The sequence below is a fragment of the Gekko japonicus genome, unplaced genomic scaffold (genome assembly GCF_001447785.1).
Source record: "Gekko japonicus isolate JY-2015 unplaced genomic scaffold, Gekko_japonicus_V1.1 scaffold1563, whole genome shotgun sequence".
Classification (NCBI taxonomy): Eukaryota; Metazoa; Chordata; class Lepidosauria; order Squamata; family Gekkonidae; genus Gekko; species Gekko japonicus.
In genome coordinates, this window is record NW_015175405.1 from 375024 (window position 1) to 393891 (window position 18868).

Here is an 18868-nt window from a genome sequence, read left to right on the forward strand (position 1 = left end):
GGGGGAGAGGACCAGAAGGGCTTCGAGAGATGCAGCCCGCGCGGGGAAAGCCCTGCAGCCGGACCCACCCCGGGGAGGCTGACTTCGCAGTAAGTCACATGGATTTTGGAAGGGAGGAGAGCAGGGATTAGGCTCAGCCGCGGCTGGCGCAGGGTTGCCAGCTCCGGTGGCAAATTCCTGGACTTTTTTGGGGAGATGCATTCTGGGAAAGACCACTTTGGGGTTTGGGGTGGGGAGGGCCACAGATGGGAGCCAGGCCAGAAGAGTCCTCCCTCCCTCCAGGGCAGCCATGTTCTCCGGGGGAACTGGTTAAATGTATGAAACTGATATTCTGCTGGTCATTTTAAGCAGCCCAAAACCAACCAAACAAAAAGCGAGGCTTTTATCCGGTTGGGTGAGAAGGAAAGGGGGGCCTGGGGGAAGGGGGCGCCTGCCTGCCTTGGAGTCAACTGTAGCTCCATCCTAAGACCCAGATACGTTCCCAGTGTGGGGCCAGGGCTGCCGGCTGGTGTCCAAGGCCCGCCCAGCAGAGGATGGGGGGAACTTAAAAACACTGTTGCCAAGGTGCAGAAAGTCTAGCAACACTCCTGGTACACAGGTGCACATGGAAACAACCGTCAATCAAAGCAGGGCAATCACAGCATAAGGTGACTCCCCTCTGATAGGAGACCCAAGAGAAGGGGAAGGCGATGGAAGAGCAGGACCCAGAAGGGCCTGGAACTGGCAAGATGGCAAGCAAAGGCCCCCATCCCACCACTGGGAGTGGTGCTGAATTTCGGGAAAGCCTGGTGCCAGAGATCCGTGATCAGGTCATGGCGATCTCAGGTGTACATTGCCAACACTTCCGGCAGTTCAGCTACCATGAGGCGTAGGGGCCCCCAGAGGTTTGCAGCCGGCTCCATCAACTCTGCAGCCAGTGGCTGAAGCCGGAGAGGTGCTCCAAAAAGCAGATCCTGGATCTGGTGATCCTGGAGCAGTTCCCGGCCATCCTGCCCAAGGAAATGGAGTCCTGGGTCAGAGAATGTCAGCTGTAGACCAGTTCCCAGGCAGTGGCCCTGGCCAAAGGTTTCCTCCTGAGTCAGGCAGAGCAGGTAAAGGGATTTCCTCCAGATAGATCCAATTTAAACAGTGATATCTGACAATATGTTCCCACTAGAGCACTGAGATCTGCAATCAACATCTTCTGGTAATCCCCGGGCTCGGAGACGTCTGACGTTCAGTGGAATGAGCCCCCATATGAGATCAGGGCCCTGTGGGATTTACTACAATTCCACAGAGCCTGCAAGACGGAGCTCTTCCACCGGACTTTTAATTGAGGCATTGGACGTCGCTCCCCCCCCCCCCCCTTTGGGTTCGCCGTGTCCTGGATTCAAACAGCTACCTGGGAACGCACATTGCACAGGATTTTATGAGTCTGAATTGTTTTAACTTGTTGTTTTGAATTGATTTTCATTGTTACTGTAAATTGTAGCAATATTGATGGAATGCGCCGTGCTTGCGAGGAGGGCAGGATACAAGTGCAATAAAATAAATAAATAAATTGTCCGAGAGCTTCCCTGAGAGACATTTGTCCAGGCGCTGATCATCCAAACATGAGATTTAACGGCCTCCTTCAGCAGCCTCTTCTACTAGAGAATTTCTTTCCCCTCCAGATAACTCACCAGGTCTGCTGATGGAAGGGTGCAGAGTCTGGGAGTGGGGCAGGATCCATTCCTTGGTCTCTGTTCCATTCCATCTCTTACCCCTCTCCCTCACTGCTGTTTCAGATGTGGGCACCATCCGTGAAGAAGGAAGCTATGTTCCCTGAGGCGGAAGGAGCTTCCATAGAGCAAGGGCAGAGGGCGCAGGCCCTGGAGGGTGCCCAAGATGCCCTCTCCTGTGGTAAGGTCTCTTTGTGCCTGTATACGATTGGGGCAGCTTGTGAATGTGATGGGTAGAGACTTCAGGTCAGGAAAAGAATTCAATACCTTTTCATGAAATAAACAGCACTCAATGTCCACTAACTGTGATTCTTCTCAAAGGGGATTAGACACATTCATGGAGGACAATTCCTCCCATTTATTAAGATATTCATGTCTTACCTTCCTTCCATAAGAGGAACTGAAGATGGCTGAAAAAAAGAGAAGGTAGACAAGCCTGGGCTGAGCTTTTCAGCCTGGTGAATCAAGGGAGCCTCTCCACCTTCTGGGGCAGCAGAGCTCTGAAAACCAGTTCCTAGGGGCCAATAATCATGGGGAAATTTGGCTGGGCTGCTGTGGGAAACAGATGCTAGAGTAGGGATGGCAGGCGGTGGCCTAGCACCCCCCGGGAGCTTTGGGGAGGGGTCTTGGTGTGAAGCTTGGCTCTGATAGTACCCTAGAGTCTCCAGAAGCATTCAAGTGACTTCTGGGTTTTGGGCCGAATGTGACGGTGACGTGTCATACAAAGTCATTTCCTCCACCACCACCCCGCCAGCCCAGACTCAAGGGCCCATCCGGCAGGAGAACGGCAGGCCTGGACTTTTGCTCTGATCCAGCAGGGATGCTGTGACCTTTGGCGCTCCCGGGTTCACAGGGCACATTTCAAGTCTCACAGAAGCCTGAAATACGTTGGCAGCATTTATGACCCCTGAGGCTCATCAGTTCTTCACTTCTCTGTATTTCCCAGAATTTAGTACACAGTGTGAAAGAAGGTGTTGAGTGTACACAGGGCAAGGTTTCAAACTCCTGGGAAGGGGGTGCGTGAAGCAGGGAACAGACAAGCCAGTGGGATAGAAAGTCAGGACAAAAACCCTTCCTCCCTCCTTTCTCTTACAAACAGGCAGTGGGGAGATGCTGTTCAGCCGTTATCATTTCAGAGGTGTGGAAACAGCAGCTGCACCTCCAGTACAGGTAAGGGAGATCAGCAGGGGAAGACCTGGGACCCCTCTCCTTTCTCAGGGGGGCTTTTGCTCCTGCAGTTTCTACAATGCGTCTGTGTGAGAAAGGCCCGGAACGCCACTCCCTTTACCCATACCAAGCCATACATCCTGCATATTCCTAGAACGTTCCCTTCTAGTCTACAATCTCTGCCTGGCATGATCTCTGAGGAGGGAATCTGTTTTTCCTTTCAGTCTCCCTTTTCCTTTGACGAGGTGGCCGTGTATTTCACCGAGGCAGAGTGGGCCCTGCTGGATCCGGGCCAAAGAGCTCTCTACAGGGAAGTCATGCTGGAGAATTATGGAAACGTAATCTCTCTAGGTAAGACTCCTTCACAAGTGCCAAAGGTGTGAATACAGGCCCATGGGATGATGCATTAATCAGACTTGTTGTTGTTGTTCAGTTGCACAGTCGAGTCCGACTCTTTGTGACCCCATGGACCAGATCATGCCAGGCCCTCCTGTCTTCCAGTTTGGTGCAGTGGCTAAGTGCACGGACTCTAATCTGGGAGAACCGGGTTTGATGCCCCACTCCTCCTCTTGCACCTGCTGATGTGACCTTGGGTCAGTCACAAACTCTGGCACAGCTATTCCTGAAAGAGCAGTTTCTGTCAGACCTCTCTCAGCCCCACCCACCTCACAGGGTGTCTGTTGTGGGGAGGGGAAGGGAAAGGAGTTTGTAAGCCGCTCTGAGACACCTTTGGGTAGTGAAGGGTGGGGTGTAAATCCAATTTCTTCTCCTTCTTCTTCCACTGTCCTTTGAAGCTTGCTCAATTTCATGTTCGTTGCATCGATGACACTGTCTGACCATCTCATCCTTTGCCGTCCCCTTCTTCTTTGACCTTCAATCTTTTCAGACTATTGAACAGCAATACATCATTTTGAGGCCTTTCTGGCTTCTTGCCCAGGGGCAGCTGAGGCCAGAGTTGTGGCCATCACCCAAGCCAGAGAAGGTGTCCTGGCCTGAGGCAAAGGCGGGGATGAGAGACCCTCAGAAAGACTCTGGAAGGGGCCAGGTCCTCATTTCTGTTTTGCCATCCTTTACGACACACCCCCTTGGGGGGATTACAAACATCCACTCTGCCTGAGATCTGGAAATGATCCTGTCAAGAACCCAGACCTGGATCCCCCACTCGGACACTAGTCTTTGTACTTGAGCAGCACATAAGAACATAAAAGAATCCAATGTTGGATCAGGCCAATGGCCCATCCAGTCCAACACTGTGTCACACAGTGGCCAGAAATACCAGGTGCCATCAGGAGGTCCAGCAGTGGGGCCAGGACATCAGAAGCCAGCCCTCCCACTGTTGACCCCCTCCCCAAGCACCAAGAATACAGAGCATCACTTGCGCCAGAGCACCCAGTTCGGACAGTGCACACAAGTAAAGCAGACCCTTTAAAATATATATATATATATATATATATATGTTTATTAAGGATGTAAAACAAGACATAAATAAACAGCACAGTTTCTGCAACTTCGGAACAGAGAAACAAGAAAATACATGAAACACCGGGTATTAGATGGCACCTCTTGTTGCCGCATAAATATTCCAGCTGTAGCCCAAGTTACTCTACATAAAACTATTCATAGTGATGAAGCAAAAAGATATCAAGGCATGGCATGAGTATAAAGTTAACATGGCTTCTGTCTGATCTATACCTTTCCAGTTTGGTGTAGTGGCCAGTTTGGTGTAGTGGTTAAGTGTGCGGACTCTAATCTGGGAGAACCGGGTTTGATTCCCCACTCCTCCACTTGCACCTGCTGATGTGACCTTGGGTCAGTCACAAGCTCTGGCACAGCTGTCCTTGGAAAAGAGCCGTCTGTGTCAGAGCTCTCTCAGCCCCACCCACTTCACAGGGTGTCTGTTGTGGGGAGGGGAAGGGAAAGGAGTTTGTAAGCCGCTCTGAGACTCCAAGTGAAGGGCGGGGGTATAAATCCAATCTCCTCCTCCTCCTCCTCCTCCTCTTCTTTCTGCCTCTCTAGGGTCAGGTGGTCCTCTAACGACCCAATCAAGGGTCCCGCCTGATGGAATTTTCCAGAGGCTGTCAGCACCCTCCCAGTCCTCCCTCCCTCCTGGTTACACAAGTGGATACAGGTTCTCACAATTAACTAATTACCATATTATGGAGTCTGGCCTTGAAAAAGATGGGGATGTTAGCTGCAGGGAAACTCAACTCATGAACACCTTCAAGTCGGACAAACCCTTGGGGGGGAACTAGGGTGCTTTGCCTCACGGATCCATCCCCTTTACACTGGCTGGCATTGTGGGCTTTGATCAGGATTTGAGTTCAACATTTGTATAAATAGGGAATTGGCCAAAAAGACTGACACCACCACTTTTAACTTTAAAAGGGGTAACTTCTCTGATATGAGGGGACATGTGAGGAGGAAACTGAAAGGAAAAGTAGAAAGTGTCAAAACCATTGGGGAAGCTTGGAAACTATTTAAAAGTACAATCCTAGAAGCTCAGAAAAATATATACTGCAGGTTAGGAAAGGCACTAATAGGTATAGAAAAAGCCTGCATGGTTAACAAACAAAGTAATGGAAGCTGTAAAAGGCAAAAAGGATTCCTTTAAGCGGTGGAAAGCTAGTCTCAAGTGAGGCTGATAAAAGGGAACGCAGGCTGTGGCAAACAAAATGCAAGTCTGTAGTGAGGAAGGCAAAAAGGGAATATGAGAAGCATATAGCGAAAAACATAAAGACCAACAATAAAACTTAAGCAGGAAACCAGCCATGGAGACAGTGGGGCCTTTGGATGACCAAGGGGTAAAAGGAGTACTGAAGGATGATAGGGAAATGGCTGAGAAACTAAATGCATTTTTTGCCTTTGTCTTCACTGTGGAAGATGAGAAGTGCTTGCCCACTCCAGAACCACTGATTTCGGGAGGGGTGTTGAAAGACCTGAGTCAGATTGAGGTAATGAGAGAGGAGGTCCTATGACTGATAGACAACTTAAAGACTGATAAATCACCAGGCCCGGATGGCATACATCCAAGAGTTCTGAAAGAACTCAATTGTGAACTTGTGGATCTCTTGACAAAAATATGTAATCTTTCCTTAAAATCTGCCTCCATTCCTGTGGACTGGAAGGTAGCTAATGTCACTCCCATCTTTAAAAAGGGTTCCAGAGGAGGTCTGGGAAATTATAGGCCAGTCAGTCTGACATCAATACCAGGTAAATTGGTGGAAACTGTTATTAAGGAATGAATTAGTAGGCACATTGATGAACAAAACCTATTGAGACAGACTCAGCATGGGTTCTGTAAGGGAAGATCTTGTCTCACTAACCTGTTAGTGTTCTTTGAGGGAGTGAACAAACATGTGGACAAGGGAGACCCAATAGATGTTGTTTACCTTGACTTCCAAAAAGCTTTCGATAAAGTTCCTCATCAAAGGCTCCTGAGTAAGCTCAAAAATCACAGGATAAAACGACAAGTCCTTTTGTGGATCAAAAACTGGCTAATTAATAGGAAAGAGAGAGTATAAGTGGGCAATTTTCTCAGTGGAGGGTGGTAAGCAGTGGGGTACCGCAGGGATCAGTACTCGGTCCAATGCTTTTTAACTTGTTCATTAATTATTTGGAGTTCAGAGTAAGCAGTGTAGTGGCTAAATTTGCGGATGATACGAAGTTGTTCAGGGTGGTGACAACCAGGGAGGATTGTGAGGCACTCCAAAGGAATCTGTCGAGGATGGGCAAGTGGGCATCAATGTGGCAAATGGGGTTCAATGTGGCCAAGTGCAAGGTGATGCACATTGGAGCCAAAAATCCTAACTATATATACACGTTGATGGGGTCCGAACTGGCAGAGACTGACCAAGAGAGAGATCTTGGAGTCGTAGTACATAACTCACTGAAAATGTCGAGACAGTGTGTGACTGCAATAAAAAAGGCCAATGCTATGCTGGGGATTATTAGGAAGGGAATTAAAAACAAATCAGCCAGTATCATAATGCCCCTGTATAAATCGATGGTGCAACCTCATTTGGAGTACTGTATACAGTTCTGGTCACCACACCTCAAAAAGGATATTATAGCACTGCAAAAAGTGCAGAAAAGGGCAACTAGAATGATAAAAGAGTTGGAACACTTTCCCTATGAAGAAAGGTTAAAACGCTTGGGGCTCTTTAGCTTGGAGAAACAATGGCTGAGGGGTGACATGACTCAGGTTTATAAGATTATGCATGGGATAGAGCAAGTAGAGGAAGAGGTACTTTTCTCCCTTTCTCACAATACAAGAACTCGTGGGCACCCAATGAAATTGCTGAGCGGTTGGGTTAGATCAGAAAAAAGGAAGCCCTTCTTCACCCAAAGAGTGATTAACACATGGAATTCACTGCCACAGGAGGTGGCGGTGGCTACAAGCATGGATGGCTTAAAGAGGGAATGGAGCAGAGGCCCATCAGTGGCTATTAGCCACAAGGTATAGATAGGGACTCGGGGGCAAGTGATGCTCTGTATTCTTGGTGCTTGGGGGGGGGGGTCAACAGTGGGTGGGCTTCTAGTGTCCTGGCCCCACTGTTGGACTGGATGGCCTGTTGGCCTGATCCAACACTGGCTTCTCTTATGTTCTTATGACTCCTTCCAGAAGATTTTTTACTCTTGAATGTCTTTCTTTCCCCGTATAAGAATGATCTGTTTCTTTCTATCTCTCAGCAAAAGAAGCCAGACGTATCAGAGAGACTTTGGTGGAGACAGACTATGACCTTGCATCCAAAGAGAGGCTGGAGAGTTCCTCTGGAGGATCCCAAGAGCATATTTCCTTCCCAAATGAGCTGAATGACAGTGAGTATCCTTCATGATTATGTCAATGGAACAGGCAAGGAATAGCCAAGAGGGATTTCTGATTCACTTCTAAAGAACATTTGGTTTGGTACAATCACACAGCCCACCTGGTAAGGAGGGAGGGAGGCCTTCAGGGGACTGGGATTTGGAGATTCAGGAGCTCCTTCTGAGCAAGAGCTCAGGCTGTGGCCCTTGAAGGAGTGAGGAGTCCTTAAAAACTAGATATTCTGGGGAAAGGAGGAGGGGTGGTTAAGATCAGCCAAGCTGGATGAGGGCAAAGGGCCTTTGGACCTTACTAGCCCTCCCAGGTGCTAACAGAATCTCTGTTTATTCCAGCAGATGATGATCAGAGGAATGAGGAGGGTGAAGAACTTCATCAGCAAATGCCAGATAGAGTTAAAAACGAAGACTTGAAAGAAACCATCAGGTATCGAGGAAGACCTAAGAGAAAGAAAGGCAGCCGTATTATTGAGAAGCAAGATAGAACAAGGTGTAATGTACATTTCCCAAAGCACAGAATGATGAAGGCAAGTAAATCCATGCAGTGTAGAAAGTTCTTCAGAAATAGATCACAGCTCCTTGTGCACCAAAGAATACGCAGAGGGGAGAAACCTTTTGAATGCTCAGAGTGTGGAAAGCGATTCAGATATAATGGCCATCTTCAACAGCATCAAAGAACTCACACAGAGGAGAAACCTTTTGAATGCTCAGAGTGTGGAAAGAAATTCAGTCGGAGTAGCACTCTTAAACAGCATCAAAGAACCCACACAGGGGAGAAACCTTTTGAATGCTCAGAGTGTGGAAAGAGATTCAGTCAAAGTGGCCATCTTCAACAGCATCAAAGAACCCACACAGGGGAGAAACCTTTTGAATGCTCAGAGTGTGGAAAGAGATTCATTGAGAGGCAGAATCTTCAGCAGCATCAGAGAACCCACACAGGGGAGAAATCTTTTGAATGCTCCGAGTGTGGAAAGAGATTCAGTCGGAGTAGCACTCTTCAACAGCACCAAAGAACCCACACAGAGGAGAAACCTTTTGAATGCTTAGAATGTGGAAAGAGATTCAGGTTGAGTGGCCATCTTCAGCAGCATCAGAGAACCCACACAGGGGAGAAATCTTTTGAATGCTCTGAGTGTGGAAAGAGATTCAGTCGGAGTAGCACTCTTCAACAGCACCAAAGAATCCACACAGGGGAAAAACCTTTTGAATGCTCAGAATGTGGAAAGAGATTCAGGTTGAGTGGCCATCTTCAACAGCATCAGAGAACCCACACAGCAGAGAAATCTTTTGAATGCTTTGAGTGTGGAAAGAGATTCAATCAGAACAGCACTCTTCAGCAGCATCAAGGAACTCACACAGGGGAGAAACCTTTTGAATGCTCAGAGTGTGGAAAGAGATTCAGTCGACGTGGCACTCTTAAATGGCACCAAAGAACCCACACAGGGGAGAAACCTTTTGAATGTTCAGAGTGTGGAAAGAGATTCAGACAGAACGGTCATCTTCAACAGCATCAAAGAACCCACACAGGGGAGAAACCTTTTGAATGCTTAGAGTGTGGGAAGACATTCAGGTTGAGTGGCCATCTTCAGCAGCATCAGAGAACCCACACAGGGGAGAAATCTTTTGAATGCTCAGAGTGTGGAAAGAGATTTAGGTTGAGTGGCCACCTTCAGCAGCATCAGAGAACCCACACAGGGGAGAAACCTTTTGAATGCTCAGAGTGTGGAAAGAGATTCAGGTTGAGTGGCCATCTTCAGCAGCATCAGAGAACCCACACGGGATAAATATTTTGAATGCTCAGAGTGTGGAAAGAGATTTAGTCAGAGTGGCCATGTTCAACAGCATCAAAGAACTCAGACAGAGGAGAAACCTTTTGAGTGCTCAGAGTGTGGAAAGAAATTCAGTTGGGGTGGCCATGTTCAACAGCATTAAGGAACTCAGACGGGGGGGGAATGTTTGAATTCTCAAAGTGTAGAAAGAGTTCAGTTTGGATTGCCATCTTCAACAGGACCTAAGAACCCACATGGAAGAAACATTTTGAGTACTCAGAGTATGGAAGGAGTTTGAGTAACAGTATCAGTCTTTAACGGCATTAGGGAACCCATACTGAGGAAAAACCTTTTGAATGCTCAATGCTCAGATTGTGGAGTTTCACTCAGCATAGAAATCTTCTACAGCATCTAAGAACCCACATGAGGAGAAACGATGTAACTGCCCATGAAAAGAGCTTATCTCTTATTTCACACGTAAAAGCCAGCCACAGACCATATAAAGCATTGAAACGATATAAATTCTTGTAGAAAGCTTGAAACTACCCAGAAATCTTACCTTAAACAGGAAGAAATGTTAAAAATGCTTGGAGCTTTAGCCATGTTTGAAGGCCTCCAATACATCCCACAAGGAAGAAAGCAATGATGGACTCTGCCATTTGAAGGAGATTCAAGATCAGCTCATGTCTCCTTTAGCCCGGAGGATTACACACAAGGGACAAACCTCATAAATGCTCTGTGAGTGGCAAGAACTTGAGGCACAGATCTGATTTTCATGTTCTTCAGAGAATCCATAGAGAGTGAAACATTCCTATAGCTAGTTCTGATGAGGGTCTTGTTCAGACGCCCCGGTGTTGGAGGCTCAGAAAGGCTCAGAAAGTAGTTTTGCAAAGGAGGGCCTTTTTAGTGGTTGCCCTCCTCTGTGAAACTTGCTACTTCAGGTTATCTGCCAATCTAACTCTTTCTGACATTTACAAAACTGGCAAAAATATTTCCTTTCTCAAATCCTGTGAGGAAATAGACAAGTTGAGGGTAACAGATATCAAAAGCTCTTTGCTACTGGCATAAACATAGATTTTTAAATAACCAGTACACCAGTTCTAAGTGTGTTATGCAGATCAGGTGGTATCAAGTCACCCAGTGGTTGCTGCCAGGCCTTGAATTGCCAACTTTGAGGTGGGACCTGGGGATCTCCCAAAGTTACAACTGAACTCCGGACAATAGAGATCAGTTCCCCTGGAGAAAATGGCTGCTTTGGATGGTGGATTCTATGGCATTATAAATCCTGAATTGCTGTCTAGTTAGGCTGTGGGAGATTGGCTAAAAGTGAACAAACTGCAACTAATCCCTGAAAAGACAGAGGTAATATCAGTAGGGGAGGTGGAGATCTTGAAGGACATTATGGTGTGGTGGTTACGTGCGTGGACTCTAATATGGGAGAACCGGGTTTGATTCCCCACTCCTCCACTTGCACCTGCTGATGTGTCCTTGGGTCAGTCACAAACTCTGGCACAGCTGTCCTTGGAAAAGAGCAGTTTCTGCCAGAGCTCCCTCAGCCCCACCTACCTCACAGGGTGTCTGTTGTGGGGAGGGGAAGGGAAAGGAGTTTGTAAGCTGCTCTGAGACTCCGAGTAAAGGGCGGGATATAAATCCAATCTCTTCTTCTTCTTCCCCACTTTTGATGGAGTTCGGCTGACTCTTGCTGACTTAGTTAAGAGCCTTGGGGTCAATGCTCCCTCTAAGCTGTGGAGTCTTGTGAGCAAGAATTCTTCTTTGTGAGCAACTGGCATTAAAGTTGTGACTGAGCAATTTGGCTGCTGTATAAATTAGTTCGCTCTGGAACCTTCCTTCCTGAGCTGAGACAAAAATGTGTGAGCCAGAGACTAAAAAAATGTGAGCTAGCTCACACTGACTCATCTTAGAGGGAACAGAGTTTGGGATTACACCGGATCCAACAGGAGTGCTGCAGAATAATGGTTTCTCCCAACTCAGTCTAGCCCTTAAAATGGCCCCTTGATCTGACCTTGAGGCAGCTGATCTGGCCTCCTGGATCCTCACCATGGTGACCTCCAGGCTAGACTACTGCAATGCACTGTCCACTGGTCTTCCCTCAAAATCAGTTCAGAAACTCCAGTTGGTGCAGAATGCTGCAGCTCAGGTATTATTGGGAGCTGGATCAATAGCCCAGATACCCTGACCTCGTCAGATCCCAGAAGCTGAGCAGAGTTGGCCCTGGCTAGTATTTGGATGGGAGACCTCCAAGGAATATCAGGGTAGTGGCATGGGGGCAGGCAATAGCAAACCACCTCTGAACATCTCTTGCCTTGAAAGCCGTACGGCATTACCAGAAGTCAGCTCTGACTTGATGGCAACAAAGGAAAAAACCAAGGATGAAGCATGCATATTACTTCCATTCTACAGTCACTCCACTGGCTCCCCATGAGTCGCTGGGCTCAATTTGAAGTATTGGCTATTACCTACAAAGCCCTTCGTGGCCTTGGACCTGCAAATGTGCAAGACTGCCTCTCCCACGATGCACCGCCACAACAGCTTCGCTCATTTAAGCGAGGTCTTCTGCAGGGACCAGCCTGTCAATGTGCAAAATTAACAGTCGCCCATACATGTGCTTTCTCCATTGCGGCCCCCAGTTTAAGGAATTCAAGACAGCTTTCCTAATTCAGTGTGCTTAATTGGCTTGTGGTAGCCCCCTCTCAAGAATGCCTGAGGGCACATTTAAGAGGTAATCCTCTTCTCCTGTACAAGATTAGGCTTAATGGTCAGCTGGGAGGAATCTCGTTTGGAGCCTTCCCACCAGATTTTATTGGGGCATCTTTAGACTCTTTACAAGAAAAAGCCTTCCTGACTCCAGGTTGGGGCAGGAGTAGCAAGGCCACAGCATGTACCTTCCCATGGAAGAGGTGGCAATCAAGTTGATATAGTGCTTACTAGGACTTATGGCACCTACCACAGCAGTTGTCCTCCTAGCTAGGTTGCACATGCAGGATCGGCCACTTTGGTTTTGAGATCTCTTAATTGGTGGACAGAGGATACGCGTCTCTTTATTGGAGTTTATGTTTTGAGAGCTACAGATCACCCTCACTACTGATGCTTCCCTGACTGGCCTGGGGGTGGCCATTGCGGGGGGTTCTCAGTGCAGGGTAAATGGGCTCTGCTCACTAGAGGGCTCCGTATCAACATGCTCAGGTTACATGCAGTAAGATTTGCCCAGATGTCCTCAGGGGCAAGAGAGTGCTGGTCCAAATGGACAATACATCCACCATGTACTATGTCAAAAAGCAGAGAAGTACAGGGTCTCGGAGGCTCTTGTGTGGAAGCCATCGCAGGGTGGGAAGTGGCTACACCCATCAGGGTCTTCCCCAGGGCCATTCACATAGCAGGGATCCTGAATTCCTGAGCAAGACCTATCCTTACCAACCGTGAGTGGTCTATTCAGCCCAAACACTTTCAGGAAGTTTTCAAGAAGTGAGGAGCCCCCCACATCTTTGCCACATACAAGGAAAGCACTGGAGTTTTGTTCTCTAGCAGACAGGTGGGAGTTGCATTCCATATCCTTTGGTTGGCACATTGGGTGCGGGGCCACAATCATTCAAGGAAAAACCGTCGAGTTTTCCCTTGGATGATAGAGCGTCCCCACAATGTGCCCGACGCGATTGCGTCACTTCTGGGTGACGTGTTCACACCAGGTACGTAGTGCGCTTTGGGGGTGGAGTCCCCCCCAGTGGCCCGATTCGCACCAGTGGGGAACAGGCCTCTCAGGCAGGGTTTTCCCCGCCCCCTTGGGGGACTTGGCAACCCTATCTCCAACCCACAAGATTGTGTGAGAATAGCCATGATATACAATGGAGAAAAGGACAAATGAATATGAAACAACTGGGAAACATGTTGAGATCAAGAAATAATGCTAAGAAAATCAGCTGTAGCCATTGCTATGCTATTAAGTGTTAGCCTTCAGGATTTATGACTAGTGCCTGTCATGATGTAGGTGAAGGAACTTTTCATCAGTCGCATATCAGGGAGGTCAGATGTGACGCAAATATACTACCAACATTTTGCTTAGTGCTGCAAAAATGAAAAGCACTCTCCTAAGAATCAAATTCTAGCTTTACTTTTTTATCATGAGATGGTCCTTGATATTCAGACCAGCTTGGCTTCATTGAAAGCCCCAGGCAGCTTCCTGGCCAGGAAAGCCACCATGAAAGAGATGGCGGCCAGGAAGTCCATGTAGCCCAGGGAACCGTAAAACATAGCCACAGAGCCTTGGTTGCACTGCAGTGTGATCTGTCCCTGAAGGGAGTGCATGTCAGAGTCTGGGAAGGGAGGAGAGGTGCCCAGCCAGATGGCACAGAGGCCGATTTGAACACTGGATCACAAAACGACGATAGAGTTTGCCAGACTCTTCCCCAGCCACTTCCTTACCCTGTGTCCTGGCTTGGTGGCCATGAAGGCCACCACCACAGTGATGGTTTTGGCCAACACAGAAGAGACGGCAACCGAGAAGATGGTGCTGAAGGCAGTTTGTTGGAGAAGGCAGGTCACCCTACTTGGCTGGCCAATGAACAGAAGGGAGGAGAGGAATGAAAACAGAAGGGAGACCAGGGGAATGTAGGTGAGGTCTCAGTTGTTAGCTTTGACTATGGTAGTATCAATGTTGTGACGACCCCTTATATGGGGAGGACTGGTTTCCCTTTAAAGGTGTTCTTTATTTTATTCTACTATGTATGTACAGCTGCCACCAGGAAATTTAAGGCTTTCCAATCCTTTATACTTTACTTCTGTTCTTACTGGTTAGGTAGACCGAGGTCAAGGCTTAGGAGGGACTATGTGGTCCTGGTGAAGTATTTCTTTCAGAGCTGGTATATTTGAATAAAAGAGGATTTATTGAAATAATTCATAAATAAAAGGGTGGAACAAGGTGTATCTAGTAATGTGTAATAAATGAACCATTGCTTGGTGTATCACACACAATATCTGCTCCCTTACTGACAGGGATCTTTAAGGTAACTTTGTAACAATTTAACTCAAGGTCTTATAAGTTCACTGTTTCTCTCCAAGTTATCAGGACATACAGCCTTTCCTATAATTTGTCTTCAATTTAAACTTTCATTTACTTTTTTCTTATTCTCTCTAACTTCCTTCATACACAGAACTTAACTCTCTCTCTCTCTCAGACCTCAGAACTTAACAGACCATTTCCCCTGTTTTCATCAGCTGTCAACTCTGTAACTGTAACTCCTGACAGACATACATATTCATCCACTCAGAATCACTTCCAAAACCCCTCCCCCTCTCTGTGAATCACCAATCACACCACACTTGTCTCTTCAACCACTCTAGTCTATCACAGCCATGCAACCAAACTTTTAAAGAGACACACACACATATAAAACAAGAAATCGCCACAGATGTATTTAATAAAGATGCCTAAAATTAGAAGTGTGAGTAGGAACAGGACCAAGAATATCAGCACAATCCCCAATGTCTCCCCATGAGAGGAAAGTCCTTTACAATTTCACTTTCCTGTCCCTTTATTTTTGTTCCTTTTATTTTTATTTCTTCCTTTATTTTTCTTTTCAACTGAAAATGTTTTTAAGTAGTACTGTAAGCTGCTGAACTGTCAGGAAAACAGGACATCAATGTTTTAATAAAAGGCGACCAAATCTGAGCATACCTAAATCCTGTGAGTGGACAAGACAGATCTTTCCACAAAGAAGGAAGATGCCCTGTGGTTGCAGTAAAATATGAAATATATTTTGGGGGAGGGGATATTGTTTTTTTGTTTTTAAAAAACCAAAATGATAAAAGGAGCACCTGTAGCTTTAAGAAACAGATGTGCTCAATGACTGTTGCTAGGCAACCACAGCATTTCACACTGGGTTTCTCTGAGCAAAAGGCACAGTGAGGTGGAGGGTCCTTTTCAGGGATGTTTTGGGCACTGAGGGAGGACTCATGGGGGCCAGGCCTTGCCAGGGATGACAGTTCAAGGTTGGAGAATTCCTGGAGATTTGGGGGTTGAGCCTTGGGGAGATGAGGAGCCTCAGCCAGACATCATTTATTCATTTGTGTCATTGACAGTCCACTGTTCTCACTTGGACTCACGGCAGATTACAAAAAGATGGAGCATTGAGTACACAATACAATAGGATGAGGGTTGTAGTCGAACCAATCAGAAATATAAAAACTGAGTTGAAGGAAAGCGTAAGTCTTAACATGACACACATTGATAAATGATACAAAATTTATATAGTAGGATCCTAGGTTCCGTAAGCTAAACACAGTAGCATAGACCACAGTCCCTAACACTTTATTTAAGTAACTTTGTGAGTCATTGACTACAGTGCAACTCTCTTGCCTGGGCAGAAAATTTCTCTTGAATAATTCAGTTTTGCGTGCCAAGTGCAATAACAATATTTAGGGGTCTCCCCCATTCCAGACCGCTGCAGATAAATAAAGCAAGCTTGGAGTGCTGATGCGCTTCCTCAACAGGGAGGTCTCCGTCAGGGATTTTCTCTGCCTGCGTGGGCAATGGTTTGCAATATACTGGAATGGCTGGGATGGAGCTACCTCCAGGGGCATAGCAGGAGGATTCCTTCTCGCCAGAGTCCAGCGACACCTTTAAGACCAACAGAGGTTTATTCTGGGTGTAAGCGTGCACACAAAAGCTTATACCCAGAATAAAACTTTGTTGGTTTTAAAGATGCCCCTGGTCTCAAAGTTTGTTCTGCGGCTTCAGACCAACACGGAAAGGAGAGAAGGACGCATGAAAAGAGGCGGCACTATAGGGTCTTTCAGGAAAGGGAAACATGAACTAGTGGGGAAAGGGAGAAATGAGATGCATCCCGTAAGTCCTTGTGGGTCCCCACTAGTAAATAAATACAAAAGTCCTGAGCATTTTTGCACCTGTCAAACCCATCTCTTCGAAGAAGCCCCCTCCCTCAAAGATTTAATCCTTACAACTTTGTTGAAAGGTATGTTAGCCTGAAAAGGTGACAGGCCAAAGAACATCCAAACAGCTTCCAGGCCCTAGCTTATTCAGATCTCAGTCCTTAAAAGAGTACAGTTTTCCTGGTCAAAGTGTCAGTTGGAGCAGCCTGCTTCAGCTCTCTGGAGGCATGGGTTAATCCTACGACATGATTGCCCAGTTTCACCTAGGAAGAGTAACTTGGTAATTATGTAACTGAAGTAACCATGTAGCTTGAAATTAATCTTTAGTTTCTTATTTTCCCCCTCTTTGCTTTGTTCTCTGGAAATATTCTTGCACTATTTAATAAATAAATATTCTTACTATATTTGGTTGTTCTATACTTCAAGGGTTGGGAATTCTTGACAGGTTGCCAACTGCTTTGAGGGGAAAAAATATGCTGTCCCTTTAACAGAGGCATTATGGGATGTTACTTATCCCTTCAGACACCCATTTCCACACACTAATCCTCTGGGAAAGAGGCAGCAGGATATCCCCCCCCCCTTGAGGCCTGTTAGCAACCCCAATGCAGATACCTTTCCAAATGAAGCAAGATCGAAAGCTAGATGGAAAGAAAATTTTCTCACTCTGCTCCACTGTCACAGACCCACACCTCTCCAGGCACAGAGTCTGGGTTCAAAGAACAGATTACAAAGCACTTTTACCAAAACACTGAAGGAACTCTAGATAACCCCTCCAGGTTACAAAAGTAGTCTGCCACCAGGTTATTTTCTGAGTTCCCAACAGGACTGGAGTAAAATAACCAAATCTCCAGGCTGGCTCTGGAGCTTAAATCAAAGGTCAGTCTTGCAGTGTAAACCACAAACTGAGCTTAAGACAAAAAGTTGGTAGTAGAAGCACCTTATGGTCCAAGGCAATAGATTTAGCCTTTGAGGTTCAAGAAGTCAAAACCAAGTTCAAAATAAAAATATAAATTCTTTCTTTAAGTAATTGTGCAAAGTTAAGAACAACACAAGATTTTAGGCAGTGAAGGAAAAATAACAAACACTAAGCTTTTCCAGCATAGCTAATACTTACAAGCAGTTTGCAAAGGTTACCCGCTTCAGGTTCATAAGTCCAAGATGACAAAAAGTAATCCAAACACATAGCCCATCCAGGTGGTATCAAAGCATGTTGCCAAAGTAGTGTTGCATGGAGTATTGGCCAAGCCAGGCCAAATACCCAAGCAATCCATGTGGTCACTAACCACTGGCTATCTTTATAGAAAATAGGGTCTCTGAGTAGCCTAGGCCTTTGACCACTCACAGACCTGCAAAGTGATGTCAGCTTTGCTTCGTAACCAGGGTGACCATGATAGTCCATAATACTTGTGAGCTGAGAAGAACGAAACCTAAAAACTACGGTATAGGCTCATTCCTCCTACACACATGTGCTAAGTATTCTGGAATGCACTAATTGGCTAATTGCTCACAGGCCGGTACTAAGGAGCACAGGCAGCTGTTAGCACTTCAAGGACATTGAACTCCTCATCTCTGTCTCTAGGGAAAATCTTATGCACCTCTTAGCTTCTCATGAGCACATTCTGTGAGGCAGTTTAAGGCCTAACTAGGCCAGAAGCCCGAACCAAGGATTTTAAGCAACCTTTTAACAAGCAAGCAAAAAATGGTGTCTGACTTTCGTTACATCCATAAAGGCACAAAATCTCCAAGGAGGCATTCGGGGGGGGGGGGGTTTGGAGGAGTCAGAGGTCAGAGAGAAGTCTTGGCCCAAGGGTTAGTCTAGGTCATTTCTGGCTCATGCCAAGACCATGGCCATACAGCCTGGAATATCTACAACAACTAATAATGATGTTTGGCGATGGTAGCAGCAATTCGACGACCTTTCCGATCGATCCAGTCTTTCTTCTGTTTCTTATGCAGCAGGCACAGGCTGTTGTTGGTGACTCCAAGGGACAGGGCTTACAATTATTGGGGGTGGTTCCTTAGTTGAAGCCCTAGTGGAAGAGGTCCATCTTACAGGCCCTGCGGAACTGCATAAGATCCCACAGTGACCTGATATCTTCTGGAAGCTCATTCCACTAGTATGGAGCCGCCGCTGAGAAGGCCCTGGCGCTGGTTAGAATCATAGAGTTGGAAGGGATCTCCAGGTTCATCTAGTCCAACCCCCTGCACAATGCAAGAAATTCACAAATACCTCCCCCTCCACACCGTGACTGCTGTTCCACGCCCAGAAGATGACAAAAAACCTCCAGGATTGCTTCCTGACCCCAAAGTGGCAGTCAGCATTTCCCTGGGCATGTAAGAAAGGGCCACAAAAACTAAGCACTGAGGCAATCCATCCTGCCCTCCCTCTCATGATCTGCCTAAGTTCACAGCATCAGCATTGCTGTCAGATGGCCATCTAGCCTCTGTTTGAAAACCTCCAAAGAAGGAGAGCCCACCACTTTCCGAGGAAGTCTGTTACACTGAGGAACC

At 46.7% G+C, this 18868-nt stretch overlaps 2 pseudogenes; one reads left to right on the forward strand and one right to left on the reverse strand.

The window, feature by feature from the left end:
- The window catches only part of LOC107122598, a 112221-nt pseudogene extending 102604 nt beyond the window's left edge, over positions 1–9617 (forward strand).
- Positions 9618–13609: 3992 nt separating this feature from the next.
- The window catches only part of LOC107122599, a 58520-nt pseudogene continuing 53261 nt past the window's right edge, over positions 13610–18868 (reverse strand).